Below are 15,250 nucleotides of genomic sequence, written 5' to 3' on the forward strand. Positions count from 1 at the left end.
GGTAAGGTGGGAATATGTTAGGTGGGGATCCTGTGGGGGCCACAGATCCTGAGGTGATCCTGTGGGGTCCACAGATCCTGAGGTGTTAAGAAATTCCATCCCTGCACCAAATAGGCATGTAAAATGCCTTTGCATACCATTCTGGCGTATAAACGCCGAGGTGATGCACGTACTGGGCGTTCAACGCCCATGTGAAGCATGTTCTGGGCGTTCAACGCCCATATGTAGCATGTTTCTGGCGTTGAATGCCATTTCATTGCTTGTTACTGGCGTTCAGCGCCAGCTTTTCTCAAGGCACATTCCTGGCGTTCAAACGCCAGAATGTTTCTTGTTTCTGGCGTTCAGCACCAGATTCATGCTCTGTTCTGGCGTTGAACGCCAGCCAGATGCTTCTTACTGGCGTTGAACGCCAGTCTGTCCTCCCTCCAGGGTGTGATTTTTCTTCTGCTGTTTTTGATTCTATTTTTAATTTTTATATTTTTTTCATGACTCCACATGATCATGTACCTAATAAAACACAAAATAACAATAAAATAAAATTAAAATTAGATAAATAAAATTTGGGTTGCCTCCCAACAAGCGCTTCTTTAATGTCAATAGCTTGACAGTGGGCTCTCATGGAGCCACAAGGTGATCAGGTCAATGTTGTATAGTCCCAACACCAAACTTAGAGTTTGGATATGGGGTCTTAACACCAAACTTAGTGTTTGGTTGTGGCCTCCCAACACCAAACTTAGAGTTTGACTGAGGGGGCTCTTCTTGACTCTGAACTGAGAGAAGCTCTTTGTGCTTACTCTCTTTTGTCACAGAGGGATGGCCATGTGCCTTAAACACAAGGTAGTCTCCATTCAATTGAAGGACTAATTCACCTCTGTTGACATCTATCACAGCTCCTGCTGTGGCTAGGAAAGGTCTTCCAAGGATGATACACTCATCCTCTTCCTTCCCAGTGTCTAAGATTATGAAATCAGCAGGGATGTAAAGGCCTTCAACCTTTACTAACACGTCCTCTACTATTCCATAAGCTTGTCTCAATGACTTGTCTGCCAATTGTAGTGAGAACAAGGCAGGTTGTACCTCAATGATCCCCAGCTTCTCTATGACAGAGAGTGGCATAAGATTTATCCCTGACCCCAGATCACATAGATCTTTTTCAAAAGTCATGGTGCCTATGGTACAAGGTATTAAGAACTTGCCAGGATCTTGTCTCTTTTGAGGTAAAATTTGCTGAATCCAGGTATCTAGTTCATTAATGAGCAAGGGAGGTTCACTTTCCCAAGTCTCATTACCAAACAACTTGGCATTCAGCTTCATGATAGCTCCTAAATATTGAGCAACTTGCTCTCCAGTCACATCTTCATCCTCTTCAAAGGAAGAATAGTCTTCAGAGCTCATGAATGGCAGAAAGAGATGTAATGGAATCTCTATGGTCTCTATATGAGCCTCAGATTCCTTTGGATCCTTAATAGGAAACTCCCTCTTGCTTGAGAGACATCCCAGGAGGTCCTCCTCACTAGGATTTTCGTCCTTCTCCTTCCTTGTGCATTCGGCCATATTGATTACATCAATGGCTTTGCACTCTCCTTTTGGATTCTCTTCTGTATTGCTTGGGAGAATACTGGGAGGAATTTCAATGACTTTCTTACTCAGCTGGCCCACTTGTGCCTCCAGATTTCTGATGGAGGATCTTGTTTCACTCATGAAACTGAAAGTGGCCTTTGACAGATCAGAGACTAGATTGGCTAAATTAGAAGTGTTTTGTTCAGAATTCTCTGTTTGTTGCTGAGAAGATGATGGAAAAGGCTTGCTATTGCTCAGCCTATTGCGTCCACCATTGTTAAAGCCTTGTTGAGGCTTTTGTTGATCCTTCCATGAGAAATTTGGATGATTTCTCCATGATGAATTATAGGTGTTTCCATAAGGTTCACCCATGTAATTAACCTCTGCCATTGCAGGGTTCTCAGGATCATAAGCTTCTTCAGAAGCTGCCTCTTTAGTACTGTTGGATGCATTTTGCCATCCATTCAGACTTTGAGAGATCATGTTGACTTGCTGAGTCAACACCTTATTCTGAGCCAATATGGTATTCAGAGCATCAATTTCAAGAACTTCCTTCCTCTGAGGTGTCCCATTATTCAGGAATTCCTCTCAGAAGTGTACATGAACTGGTTATTTGCAACCATGTCAATAAGTTCTTGAGCTTCTGCAGGTGTTTTCTTTAGGTGAATGGATCCACCTGCAGAATGGTCCAATGACATTTTCGAAAACTCAGATAGACCATAATAGAATATATCTAATATGGTCCATTCTGAAAACATGTCAGATGGACACCTTTTGGTCAGCTGCTTGTATCTTTCCCAAGCTTCATAGAGGGATTCACCATCTTTTTGTTTGAAGGTCTGAACATCCACTCTAAGCTTGCTCAGCTTTTGAGGAGGAAAGAATTTATTCAAGAAGGCCGTGACCAGCTTATCCCAGGAGTCCAGGCTATCCTTAGGTTGTGAATCCAACCATATTCTAGCTCTGTCTCTTACAGCAAAAGGGAAAAGCATGAGCCTGTAGACTTCAGGATCTACTCCATTCGTCTTAACAGTCTCACAGATATGCAAGAACTCAGTTAAAAACTGGTAAGGATCTTCAGATAGAAGTCCATAAAACTTGCAGTTCTGTTGCATTAAAGCAACTAGTTGAGGCTTAAGCTCAAAATTATTGGCTCCAATGGCAGGAATGGAGATGCTTCTTCCATCAAATTTGGACGTGGGTTTGGTAAAATCACCAAGCATCCTTCTTGCATTATCATTAATGGGTTCGGCTGCCATCTCCTTCTCTTGTTCGAAAATTTCTGAAAGGTTACTTCTGGATTGTTGTAGTTTAGCTTCTCTTAGTTTTCTCTTCAAAGTCCTTTCAGGTTCAGGATCAGCTTCAACAAGAGTGCTTTTGTCCTTGTTCCTGCTCATATGAAAGAGAAGAAAACAAGAAAAGAAAAAGGAATCCTCTATGTCACAGTATAGAGATTCCTTCATGTTAGTAGAAAAAGAAGGGGAGAAGGGTGAAGAAGAGTGGGTTCGGATATTTAGATGAAGAGAGGTGAAGAGAAGTGTTAGTAAATAAATAATTAAATAGAATAAGAAAAGAGAGGGAGAATTCAAAAATAATTTTTTTTTGAAAATGGGTTAGTATTTTCGAAAATTAGAGATAAGATAAGATTAAAATTAAAATTTAAAGCAAAAGAATTTTTGAAAAAGAGATGAGATATTTTCGAAAATTAGAGAGGGAAAAGTAGTTAGGTGGTTTTGAAAAAGATAAGAAACAAATAAAAAGTCAGATAGTTAGTTGAAAAAGATATTAAAATCAAATTTGAAAAGATTAAAAGATAAGAAGTTAGATAAGATATTTTGAAATCAAATTTTGAAAAAGATAAAATTTTTGAAAAAGATAAGATAAAAGATAAAAAGATTTAATTCAAAAATTTGAAATTAATTACTTTACTAACAAGAAACTACAAGATAAGATTCTAGAACTTAAAGATTGAACCTTTCTTAACAAGAAAGTAACAAACTTCAAATTTTTGAATCAATCACATTAATTATTAGTGAATTTTCGAAAATATGATATAAAGATAAGAAAAAGATTTTGAAAATATTTTGAAAAAGATTTTGAAAAGATAAGATTTTTAAAATTAAAAATTTGACTTGACTTGTAAGAAACAACTTATTTTAAAAATTTTTTGACCAAGTCAACCCAAAATTTTGAAAATTTGGAGAGAAAAAAGGAAAAGATATATTTTTTATTTTTGAATTTTTAATTATGAGAGAGAAAAACACAAACATGACCCAAAACATAAAAATTTTGGATCAAAACACATGATGCATGCAAGAACACTATGAATGTCAAGATGAACATCAAGAACACTTTGAAGATCATGATGAACATCAAGAACATATTTTTGAAAAATTTTTTATGCAAAGAAAACATGCAAGACACCAAACTTAGAAATCTTTAATGCATGGACTCTAACAAACGAAAAATGCATATGAAAAATAACAAACAACACAAAACAAGAAATCATCAAGATCAAACAAGAAGACTTGTCAAGAACAACTTGAAGATCATGAAGAACACCATGAATATATGAATTTTCGAAAAATGCAAGAACAAATTTTTTTTTAAAGCATGCAATTGACACCAAACTTAAAAATTGACTCAAGACTCAAACAAGAAACATAAAATATTTTTGATTTTTTTTATGATTTTATAATTTTTTTTATTTTTATTAATTTTTTTCGAAATTTTTTTTTGGAAAAACGAAAAAGAAAAGAAAAATTTTGAAAAAGTTTTTGAAAAGAAAATTACCTAATCTAAGCAACAAGATGAACCGTCAGTTGTCCATACTCGAACAATCCCCGGCAACGGCGCCAAAAACTTGGTGGACGAAATTGTGACCCTCTTTGTATTTGCATGAGATTTATTTAATGGCTAGTGGTTATGTTTGGACACAACTCCGTTCAACTTAACCAGCAAGTGTACTGGGTCATCCAAGTAATACCTTACGTGAGTAAGGGTCGATCCCACATAGATTGTTGGTATGAAGCAAGCTATGGTCATCTTGTAATTCTCAGTCAGGCGGATAATAATTGATTATGGATTTTCGAATAATAATAAATAATAAACAAAAAATAAAATAGTATAGAAATACTTATGTAAATCAATAGTGGGAATTTCAGATAGGCATATGGAGATGCTGTGCTCCTCTTGTATTTCTACTTTCTTATTACATTCATCCAATCCTTCTTACTCCTTTCCATGGCAAGCTGTATGTAGGGCATCACCGTCGTCAATGGCTACTTTTCATCCTCTCGGTAAAATGGTTCTATGCGCTGTCGCTGCATGGCTAATCGTCTGGAGGCATCACCCTTGTCGATGGCTACATCCCATCCTCTCAGTGAAAATGGTCCAAATGCTATGTCACAGCACGACTAATCATCTGTCGGTTCTCAATCAGGTTGGAATAGAATCCCTTGATTCTTTTGCGTCTGTCACTAACGCCCAGCCTTCAGGAGTTTGAAGCTCGTCACAGTCATTCAATACCGGAATCCTACTCGGAATACCACAGACAAGGTTAGACTTTCCGGATTCCCGAAATCATACTCGGAATACCACAGACAAGGTTAGACTTTCTGGATTCCCATGAATGCCGCCATCTATCTAGCTTATACCACGAAGATTCTGTTGGGGAATCTAAGAGATATGCGCCCGGCCTAAGGTAGAACGGAAGTGGTTGTCAGTCACGCGCGTTCATAGGTGAGAATGATGATGAGTGTCACGGATCATCACATTCATTAAGTTGAAGTGCAACGAATATCTTAGAATAGGAATAAAAGAGAATTGAATAGAAAATAATAGTAATTGTATTGAAAATTGAGGTACAGCAGAGCTCCACACCCTTAATCTATGGTGTGTAAAAACTCCACCGTTGAAAATACATAAGTGAAAGGTTCAGGCATGGCCGAATGGCCAGCCCCCTGAATGATCAAAAGTCCGAATGGCCAAAAGATCCTTCATACACTAGTAAAAAGTCCTATTTATAATAAACTAGCTAGTAGGGTTTACATGAGTAAGTAATTGATGCATAAATCCACTTCTGGGGCCCACTTGGTGTATGCTTGGGCTGAGCTTGATCTATCCACAAGATGAGGCTTTTCTTGGAGTTGAACGCCGAGTTATAGCGTGTTTATGGCGTTCAACTCCGGGTTATGACGTGTTTCTGGCGTTTAACTCTAGACAGCAGCATGTACTTGGCGTTGAGCGCCACTTTACGTTGTCAATTCCCGAATAAAGTATGGACTATTATATATATTTGGAAAGCTCTGGATGTCTACTTTCCAACGCCGTTGAGAGAGCGCCATTTGGAGTTCTGTAGCTCCAGAAAATTCATTTCGAGTACAGGGAGGTCAGAATCCAACAGCATCAGCAGTCCTTTTGTCAGCCTTTTTCAGAGTTTTGATCAAGTCCCTCAATTTCAGCCAGAAATTACCTGAAATTACAGAAAAACACACAAACTCATAGTAAAGTCCAGAAATGTGAATTTAACATAGAAACTAATAAAAATATCCCTAAAAGTAGCTTGAACTTACTAAAAACTACCTAAAAACAATGCCAAAAAGCGTATAAATTATCCGCTCATCACACGCCTTCGAGCCAAAGTGGCACGCCCAGGACATTTTAATTGGCCCAAGTAACTTGGTGTGCCACGCCTTCGACACCAAGTGGCACGCCCAAGGTCATCTTCCTCATCTCCATGCTTCTAGAAGTTTGTACCAGCGTGGGACGCCCAGGGTCTGGCGTGCCACGCTCCTCTGAATGCATCATCTTCTTGCTGGCGTGCCACGCCTCGTCGTCCAAGTGGCATGCTCTAGTTCATTGGCTTCTCTCTTTCTTCTCTAGAAAATATTACCAGCGTGCCACGCCATGAGACTGACGTGACACACCCTTCATTTTCCTTGGTCCCAAAGGTTGGCGTGCCACGCCTGGGTGTTCAAGTGGCATGCCAAAGTGGGATGATTGAGCTGGCGTGCCACGCCTTCGATACCAAGTGGCACGCTGGTGCACGAAATTGTGATCACTACTTTTCACAACTCAAATAATCCCTAGTACTGGCCCCAAAGACTTGGTGCTCAATACCATGGCATAAACACAACTTCGCACAACTAACCAGCAAGTGTACTGGGTCGTCCAAGTAATAAACCTTACGCGAGTAAGGGTCGATCCCACGGAGATTGTTGGTATGAAGCAAGCTATGGTCACCTTGTAAATCTTAGTCAGGCAGACTCAAATGGTTATGGATGATATATGAATAAAACATAAAGATAAAGATAGAGATACTTATGTAATTCATTGGTGAGAACTTCAGATAAGCGAATGGAGATGCTTTGTCCCTTCCGTCTCTCTGCTTTCCTACTGTCTTCATCCAATCCTTCTTACTCCTTTCCATGGTAAGCTGTATGTTGGGCATCACCGTTGTCAATGGCTACAGTCCCGTCCTCTCAGTGGAAATGTTCAACGCACCCTGTCATGGCACGGCTATCCAGCTGTCGGTTCTCGATCATGTCGGAATAGAATCCAGTGATTCTTTTGCGTCTGTCACTAACGCCCCACAATCGCGAGTTTGAAGCTCGTCACAGTCATTCAATCATTGAATCCTACTCAGAATACCACAGACAAGGTTTAGACCTTCCGGATTCTCTTGAATGCCGCCATCAATTCTAGCTTATACCACGAAGATTCCGGTTAAAGAACCCAAGAGATAAACATTTGAGCCTTGTTTGCTTGTAGAACGGACGTGGTTGTCAGTCATGCGTTCATAAGTGAGAATGATGATGAGCGTCACACAATCATCATATTCATCATGTTCTTGAGTGCGAATGAATATCTTGGAATAAGAACAAGCTGAATTGAATAGAAGAACAATAGTAATTGCATTAATACTCGAGGTACAGCAGAGCTCCACACCTTAATCTATGGTGTGTAGAAACTCCACCGTTGAAAATACATAAGAACAAGGTCTAGGCATGGCCGTGAGACCAGCCTCCCAGTGATCAAAAGACTCAAAGATCTAAAGATGACCTAAGATCCAAAGATGAAAAATACAATAGCAAAAGGTCCTATTTATAGAGAACTAGTAGCCTAGGATTTACAGAAATAAGTAAATGACATAAAAATCCACTTCCGGGCCCACGTGGTGTGTGCTTGGGCTGAGCATTGAAGCATTTTCGTGTAGAGACTCTTCTTGGAGTTAAACGCCAGCTTTTGTGCCAGTTTGGGTGTTTAACTCCCATTCTTGTGCCAGTTCCGGCGTTTAACGCCGGGCAGTTTTGAGCTGATTTGGAACGCCGGTTTGGGCCATCAAATCTTGGGCAAAGTATGGACTATTATATATTGCTGGAAAGCCCAGGATGTCTACTTTCCAACGCTTTTGAGAGCGCGCCAATTGGGCTTCTGTAGCTCCAGAAAATCCACTTCGAGTGCAGGGAGGTCAGAATCCAACAGCATCTGCAGTCCTTTTCAGTCTCTGAATCAGATTTTTGTTCAAGTCCCTCAATTTCAGCCAGAAAATACCTGAAATCACAGAAAAACACACAAACTCATAGTAAAGTCCAGAAAAGTGAATTTTAACTAAAAACTAATAAAAATATACTAAAAACTAACTAAAACATACTAAAAACAATGCCAAAAAGCGTACAAATTATCCGCTCATCACAACACCAAACTTAAATTGTTGCTTGTCCCCAAGCAACTGAAAATCAAATAAGATAAAAAGAAGAGAATATACTATAGACTCCAAATTATCAATGAAACTTAGCTCCAATTAGATGAGCGGGACTAGTAGCTTTTTACTTCTGAACAGTTTTGGCATCTCACTCTATCCTTTGAGGTTCAGAATGATTGGCTTCTATAGGAACTCAGAATCTAGATAGTGTTATTGATTCTCCTAGTTAAGTATGTTGATTCTTGAACACAGCTACTTTATGAGTCTTGGCCGTGGCCCAAAGCACTCTGTCTTCCAGTATTACCACCGGATACATACATGCCACAGACACATAATTGGGTGAACCTTTTCAGATTGTGACTCAGGTTTGCTAGAGTCCCCAATTAGAGGTGTCCAGGGTTCTTAAGCACACTCTTTTTGCCTTGGATCACAACTTTATTTCTTTCTCTTTTTCCTTTCTTTTTCTCTTTCTTTTTTTCGTTTTTTTTTTGAATTCACTGCTTTTTCTTGCTTCAAGAATCATTTTTATGATTTTTCAGATCCTCAGTAACATGTCTCCTTTTTCATCATTCTTTCAAGAGCCAACATTCATGAACAACAAATTCAAAAGACATATGCACTGTTCAAGCATACATTCAGAAAACAAAAAGTATTGTCACCACATCAAAATAATTAAGCTAGTTTTAAGGATGAATTAGAAATCATGTACTTCTTGTTCTTTTGTAATAAAAACATTTTTCATTTAAGAAAGGTGATGGATTCATAGGACATTCATAACTTTAAGGCATAGACACTAAGACGCTAATGATCACAAGACACAAACATAGATAAACATAAGCATTAAATTCGAAAAACAAGAAAGTAAAGAACAAGGAGATTAAAGAACGGGTCCACCTTAGTGATGGCGGCTTGTTCTTCCTCTTGAAGATCTTATGGTGTGCTTGAGCTCCTCAATGTCTCTTCCTTGCCTTTGTTGCTCCTCTCTCATGATTCTTTGATCTTCTCTAATTTCATGGAGGAGAATGGAGTGCTCTTGGTGCTCCACCCTTAGTTGTCCCATGTTGGAACTCAGTTCTCCTAGGGAGGTGTTGATTTGCTCCTAATAGTTTTGTGGAGGAAAGTGCATCCCTTGAGGTATCTCAGGGTCTTCATGATGAGTGGGGTCTCTTGTTTGCTCCATCCTTTTCTTAGTGATGGGCTTGTCCTCATCAATGAGGATGTCTCCTTCTATGTCCACTCCAACTGAATAACAGAGGTGACAAATGAGATGAGAAAAGGCTAACCTTGCCAAGGTAGAGGACTTGTCCGCCACCTTATAAAGTTCTTGGGCTATAACCTCATGAACTTCTACTTCTTCTCCAATCATGATACTATGAATCATGATGGCCCGGTCTATAGTAACTTCAGACCGGTTGCTAGTGGGAATGATTGAGCGTTGGATAAACTCCAACCATCCCCTAGCCATGGGCTTGAGGTCATGCCTTCTCAATTGAACCGGCTTCCCTCTTGAATCTCTCTTCCATTGGGCGCCCTCTTCACAGATGTCTATGAGGACTTGGTCCAACCTTTGATCAAAGTTGACCCTTCTAGTGTAAGGATGTTCATCTCCTTGCATCATGGGCAAGTTGAATGCCAACCTTACATTTTCCGGACTAAAATCTAAGTATTTTGATGCCAAGGCATCTTAGGCTAGTTTCACTAGCATTTTTCTGTTAGTTTTAGTTGTTTTATGCATTTTCTTGAGCTTAAAGTAACCAAGAATGGTTAAATGAATAACAAAGCAATGAACCATCCAAACAGTATGATTTTGATGCAAATTCCATGAGTTTTTAGTTATATTACTTGAATGCTATGAATGGAAGATTTCTCATGAAATTTTGCAAGACTTTGATGCAGTTGTTTGGATGATTTCAGGGAAGAAGAGGTTAGGCAAGGAAGCAACAAAATCAATAAAGGAAGTTTGAATATCACATGTGGAGTTTAAGTTCCAGTTTAAGCTTAAACTGGAACTTAAACTGCCAAGCCATATAATGCTGGGAACTATCAGTGGCGTTTAAGCTCCAGTTTAAGCTTAAACTGGAGCTTAAACGCCAAAATCATGAAAGCTGAGGAAAAGCTGAAAGTGGCGTTTAACCTCCAGTTTAACCTTAAACTGGAAGTTAAACGCCAGAAATGAGAAATGCACCAGGGAGCCATTTCCACGTTTAAGCTCCAGTTTAACCTTAAACTGGAGCTTAAACGTGTTCGACCAAAATTCTCCTCCAGGGTTGCTTTCTTCATTTCCACGTTTAAGCTTCAGTTTACCCTTAAACTGAAGCTTAAACGTGTTCGACTACTTTACCCTCCAGGGTTGCTTTCTTCCATTTCCACGTTTAAGCTTCAGTTTAACCTTAAACTGAAGCTTAAACGTGCTGGAGTTATACCACCTCCAGGAGTGTCCAACGTTTAAGTTCCAGTTTAAGCTTAAACTGGAACTTAAACGTGCTTCCACAAAAGGCATCACTGGAAGTGTCTGGCGTTAAGTTGCAGTTTAAGCTTAAACTACAACTTAAACGCCACTATTTGAAAAGGTTTCTGGGCCAAAGATATTGCAGTTTAAGTTAGCATTTGAGCACAAACATTAACTTAAACGTACTCTGGTATGAAACCCAATTGAATATCATGGTTTATGGGATTGGGCCTGAAGAATTGATGAGTCTGGAATTTCAATTTGTTGAGTCATGTGTCATTACTTGATTATCACTAAGTTGGCTCAATGAATGTTACAGAATTGGATCAGCAGCCTCATCAGGATTATGGATCAGAAACCCAAAGCAAAAGGAAATCAGGGAAAGGCCTCAAAGCCCAAGAAACACAATAGAAGCTCAATTTAGAAATTGTATAAATAGGATAGAATTTAAGTTAAAAAGGGAAGACTTTTAATCATTTTTCTAGTTTTCATACTTTTTGTAATTGAATTCAGAGCTATGACTCACTAAACCCCCCTTTCATTGGGTTAGGGAGCTCTATTGTAATTCAATGAATCAATAATAGTTTTTATCTTCTTCTTCAATCTTTTCTCTTGAATTTTTGTTAGAAAGCTTCTCGATCTAATTCCATTGGTTAGTTGTCTTGGGAAAGAAACTATCCATAATTGGAATCCTTCGGAACCTTGGGAAAGGAATGGAAGATTCATGCTAGAGAAGCTTTCTCATAGTGAATTGGATTGGGGTTTGGATGGATATTGTGACATGTAATCCTACCAAATTGTGGTTCATGAAACTGTGTGGTATAATCAGTGATCAAGCATCATCTCTTCTTATGAACATTTAAACCAAGGGATTGGGAATTTGTTTGTTTTTAGAGAGAATTGGTGAGCCAAGGGATTGGGATCCAATCATATAAGATTGCCAAGCAAAATTCAATGAACGCATTGGTTGAGGAAGGGATAAAAATGTTTTGATTCGGAGATCTCAATATCTCCTGAAACCCAATGAATTCCCCATTTCTGATCTACCATTTTCTCTTTACATTCTGCAATTAAATTCATGCAATCACCCCGATCCCTTTTTAATTTCAGCAATTTAGCTTCTCGCTCTTTAATTCATGCAATTTAAGATTCCGCAATTTCAATTCTTGCCATTTACGATTCCCGCCAATTTTACATTCTGCAATTCTCATCTAAATCTTGATTCCGCTCAACTAGAACACACTTCTAATCCGAATTGCTCACTCAACCAATCCTTGTGGGATTCGACCTCACTCTATTGTGAGTTTTTACTTGACGATAACCAGTGCACTTGCCGGAAGGAATTTTTGCCGATCGTGCAATTTCCTAAAATCGTAGCATCAAGTTTATGGCGCCGTTGCCGGGGATTGGTTTTCGATTGACAATTCTCAAATTGGAAGTCAACTAGATTGAGCATTTTTCTTGTTTTGTTAATTCAGTTCAAGTTACTTGTTGAATTTTAATTTCTGCACTATGTTACTTGCTTTCTTTCTTTATGTCTTTAAATTCAAGCAACTAACTCACTGACTCACTAACTATTTGAATTAATTCCTCAACTGCTCTAACCATACTCTTCCATTAACCAAGAGTATTTCACTTGTTTGTTGCCTGTGCTGTGTTCTTGTATGACAGGTAGGAGAGGAGAGACATCAACTCTTCCATATACCGAACCAGAGAGGACCCTTCATAAACTTAGAAGGGAAGCAAGAGGGAAGAGAGTACTGGGAGAAGAAGAATCTGAAGGAGAATCTGAGGACAATTTTGAGGAAGCTCTAGATCTCAACATGGATAGAGAAGTTCACAACCATGAGAGAGCTGATGGAAACAATGCCATTCCCGAGAGGAGGGTTCTTGGTTCATACATAAACCCAACCTCTGGGAATTGTGGTAGCAGCATTCAGAAACCACCCATTCAGGCCAACAATTTTGAACTCAAACCACAGCTAATATCACTGGTGGAGAATCATTGTTCATTTGGTGGGAGTGCTAATGAAGATCCAAACCAACATCTCACAAAATTCCTGAGAATTTGCGACACTGTGAAGTCCAATGGAGTCCAGGAAGATGCCTATAAACTGCTCTTGTTCCCATTTTCACTTAGGGACAAGGCAGCTAAGTGGCTGGAATCATTCCCAAGGGGGAGCCTAACAACCTGGGATGAGGTGGAAAGCAAGTTTCTGGCACGTTTCTACCCCCCACAAAAGGTCAATAGGCTTCGATCTGAGGTTCAGACTTTTAGACAATAAGATGGTGAAACTCTCTATGAGGCATGGGAGAGGTTCAAGGATTTGACAAGGAAATGCCCACCAGACATGTTCCATGACTGGGTGCAATTGCATATTTTCTATGATGGACTTTCTTATGAATCAAGGAAGGTTGTAGACCATTCATCAGGAGGTTCATTGAACAGGAAAAAGACTGTGGAAGAAGCCATTGAAGTGATTGAGACAGTGGCTGAGAATGAGTACTACTATGCTTCAGAGAGACACAACACTAAGGGAGTCATGGAGCTGAACCATGTTGATACAATTCTAGCCCAAAACAAGGTGTTTGCCAAGCAACTAGCAGAGCTCACCAGGAAATTAGAAACAAATCAAGTGGCTGCAATACACACACAAGATCAAGAGGAAGTAAGCACTGAAGGAGGTGATTGGGAAGAGGCCAACTATGTGGGAAATCAACAAAGGCAACTATATGATCCACATTCCAACACTTACAACCCAGGCTGGAAAAACCACCCAAACTTTGGGTGGGGAAACCAGCAAACCCAACCACAAAACCACAAACCTTACAACCCCAACCAACATAACAATTCCACATACCAAAACTCCAACCAAAGATCATACCAAGCCACACAAAACACTTACTCCCAGCCACCATATCATGGCCAAAATAATCAACCTGCCCAACCTAATCCGAACCAACAATTTCAAGATCAATTAAACAGGATAGAAGGAATGCTTGCAAACATGGGTCAGGACATAAGTGAGTTAAAAAGCTTTAGGGATGATGTGAGATCTACCTTAAGGAACCATGGTGAAAAACTCAAGAGGATGGAGTCTCGAGTAGGAGAGCTATCTCAACAGGCCCCCAAGTCAACTGCAGTATTCCCTAGTGACACAGAAAAGAATCCTAAAGGGGAACAAAAGGGAGTGAGATGGGAAGAATGCAAGGCCATCACCATATTGAAGGAAGTCTCAGAAGAAGAAGGAATCAGACCCTCAGAACAGGAGCCAGAAATCTTGAAGGAAGGTGTGGAAGAAGCTAAGCAGGAAAGTGAAACTGAGCAAGCCAAGGAACTGCAAAATAAAGGCATGCTGGAAACATACCAACCAAAAGCACCATTTCCTCAGAGGTTAGGATGAGGTGAAAAAGGGAAAACATATTCAAGGTTTTTAGAGACATTTAAGTCTCTCCATATCAATATTCCCTTTCTTGAGATTCTCCAGCAGATGCCTACACATATCAAGTATTTGAAGGAATTGCTGAGCAAGAAAAGAGTTTTGAAGGAGGACAAACTGTAATAATGAACAAAGAATGCAGTGCCCTCATCAAGAAGGACATAGTCTCTAAGAAAACAGACCCAGGAAGTTTTCATATCCCCTGCATCATAGGGGAAACAAAAATTGACAGAGGATTCTGTGATCTAGGAGCTAGCATAAATGTGATGCCTCTGACTCTTATGAAGAGGCTACAACTGAATGAGGTGAGATCCACTGATGTAATCATACAACTGGCTGACAAAACTCAGAAGCAAGCTGAAGGGGTAGTTGAGAATGTGCTGGTGAAAGTGGGAAATTATTTCTTCCCACAGACTTTGTCATTTTGGACATGGAGAAAGCTACCTACACCCTATCATTCTGGAAGGCCATTCTAGCCACTGCTAGAGCGCTCATAGATGTAGAACAAGGAGAGCTAATTTGAGAATACATGATGAACAGCTCATTTCCATGTTTTCAAACCTGCATCTGAGCCTGAACCAGAACCTGAAAAGCCTAGGATGATAGTAGCCATCTGTGTTTGGAGGAAAGCAATCTAGCAGCTGAAACTCTGAAACAGTCCTTGGAAGGCAAACAAGAATTGCAAGAGTTAAAGCCACAAGAATCAATAGAAACAGCTCAGAAGGATCCTCCTGGCATAAGGGTCAATGAAGAAATCCTCAAGAGAGAGGGAAGAATTGTAAAGAAATTGCCAAGAGGGTGGAGAAACAAGAAAATTCCCACTGAAGGTTTCTCTCCGGGAGATAAAGTTATATCAAGTCATTATCTGCCAATCCCACCTGGCCTCAAAACCATTCCTTCCCAGCTCCCTCAAGTGTTCACAATCAGGAAAGTTCTTTCTATGGAACATTTGGAAATCATGAAGGAATCAAATAGGGACGTTTTCATAATGAGAGGAGAGGACATCAAGCACTACAATCCACCCTAACAAGGGACAACCGTCAAGCTAGTGACGTTAAAGAAGCGCTTGTTGGGAGGCAACCCAACCTGAGGTAA

At 39.7% G+C, this 15,250-nt stretch overlaps 1 non-coding gene across 1 annotated transcript; it reads right to left on the reverse strand.

Moving 5' to 3' along the window:
• Positions 1–12,964: 12,964 nt before the first annotated feature.
• LOC112764689 (small nucleolar RNA R71) lies at positions 12,965–13,068 on the reverse strand. Its single transcript, XR_003183283.1, has one exon. It is a non-coding gene; the product is annotated as a small nucleolar RNA R71 (small nucleolar RNA).
• Between the last annotated feature and the right edge of the window lie 2,182 nt (positions 13,069–15,250).

This window comes from Arachis hypogaea, chromosome 2 (genome assembly GCF_003086295.3).
Source record: "Arachis hypogaea cultivar Tifrunner chromosome 2, arahy.Tifrunner.gnm2.J5K5, whole genome shotgun sequence".
In the NCBI taxonomy this organism is placed as follows: Eukaryota; Viridiplantae; Streptophyta; class Magnoliopsida; order Fabales; family Fabaceae; genus Arachis; species Arachis hypogaea.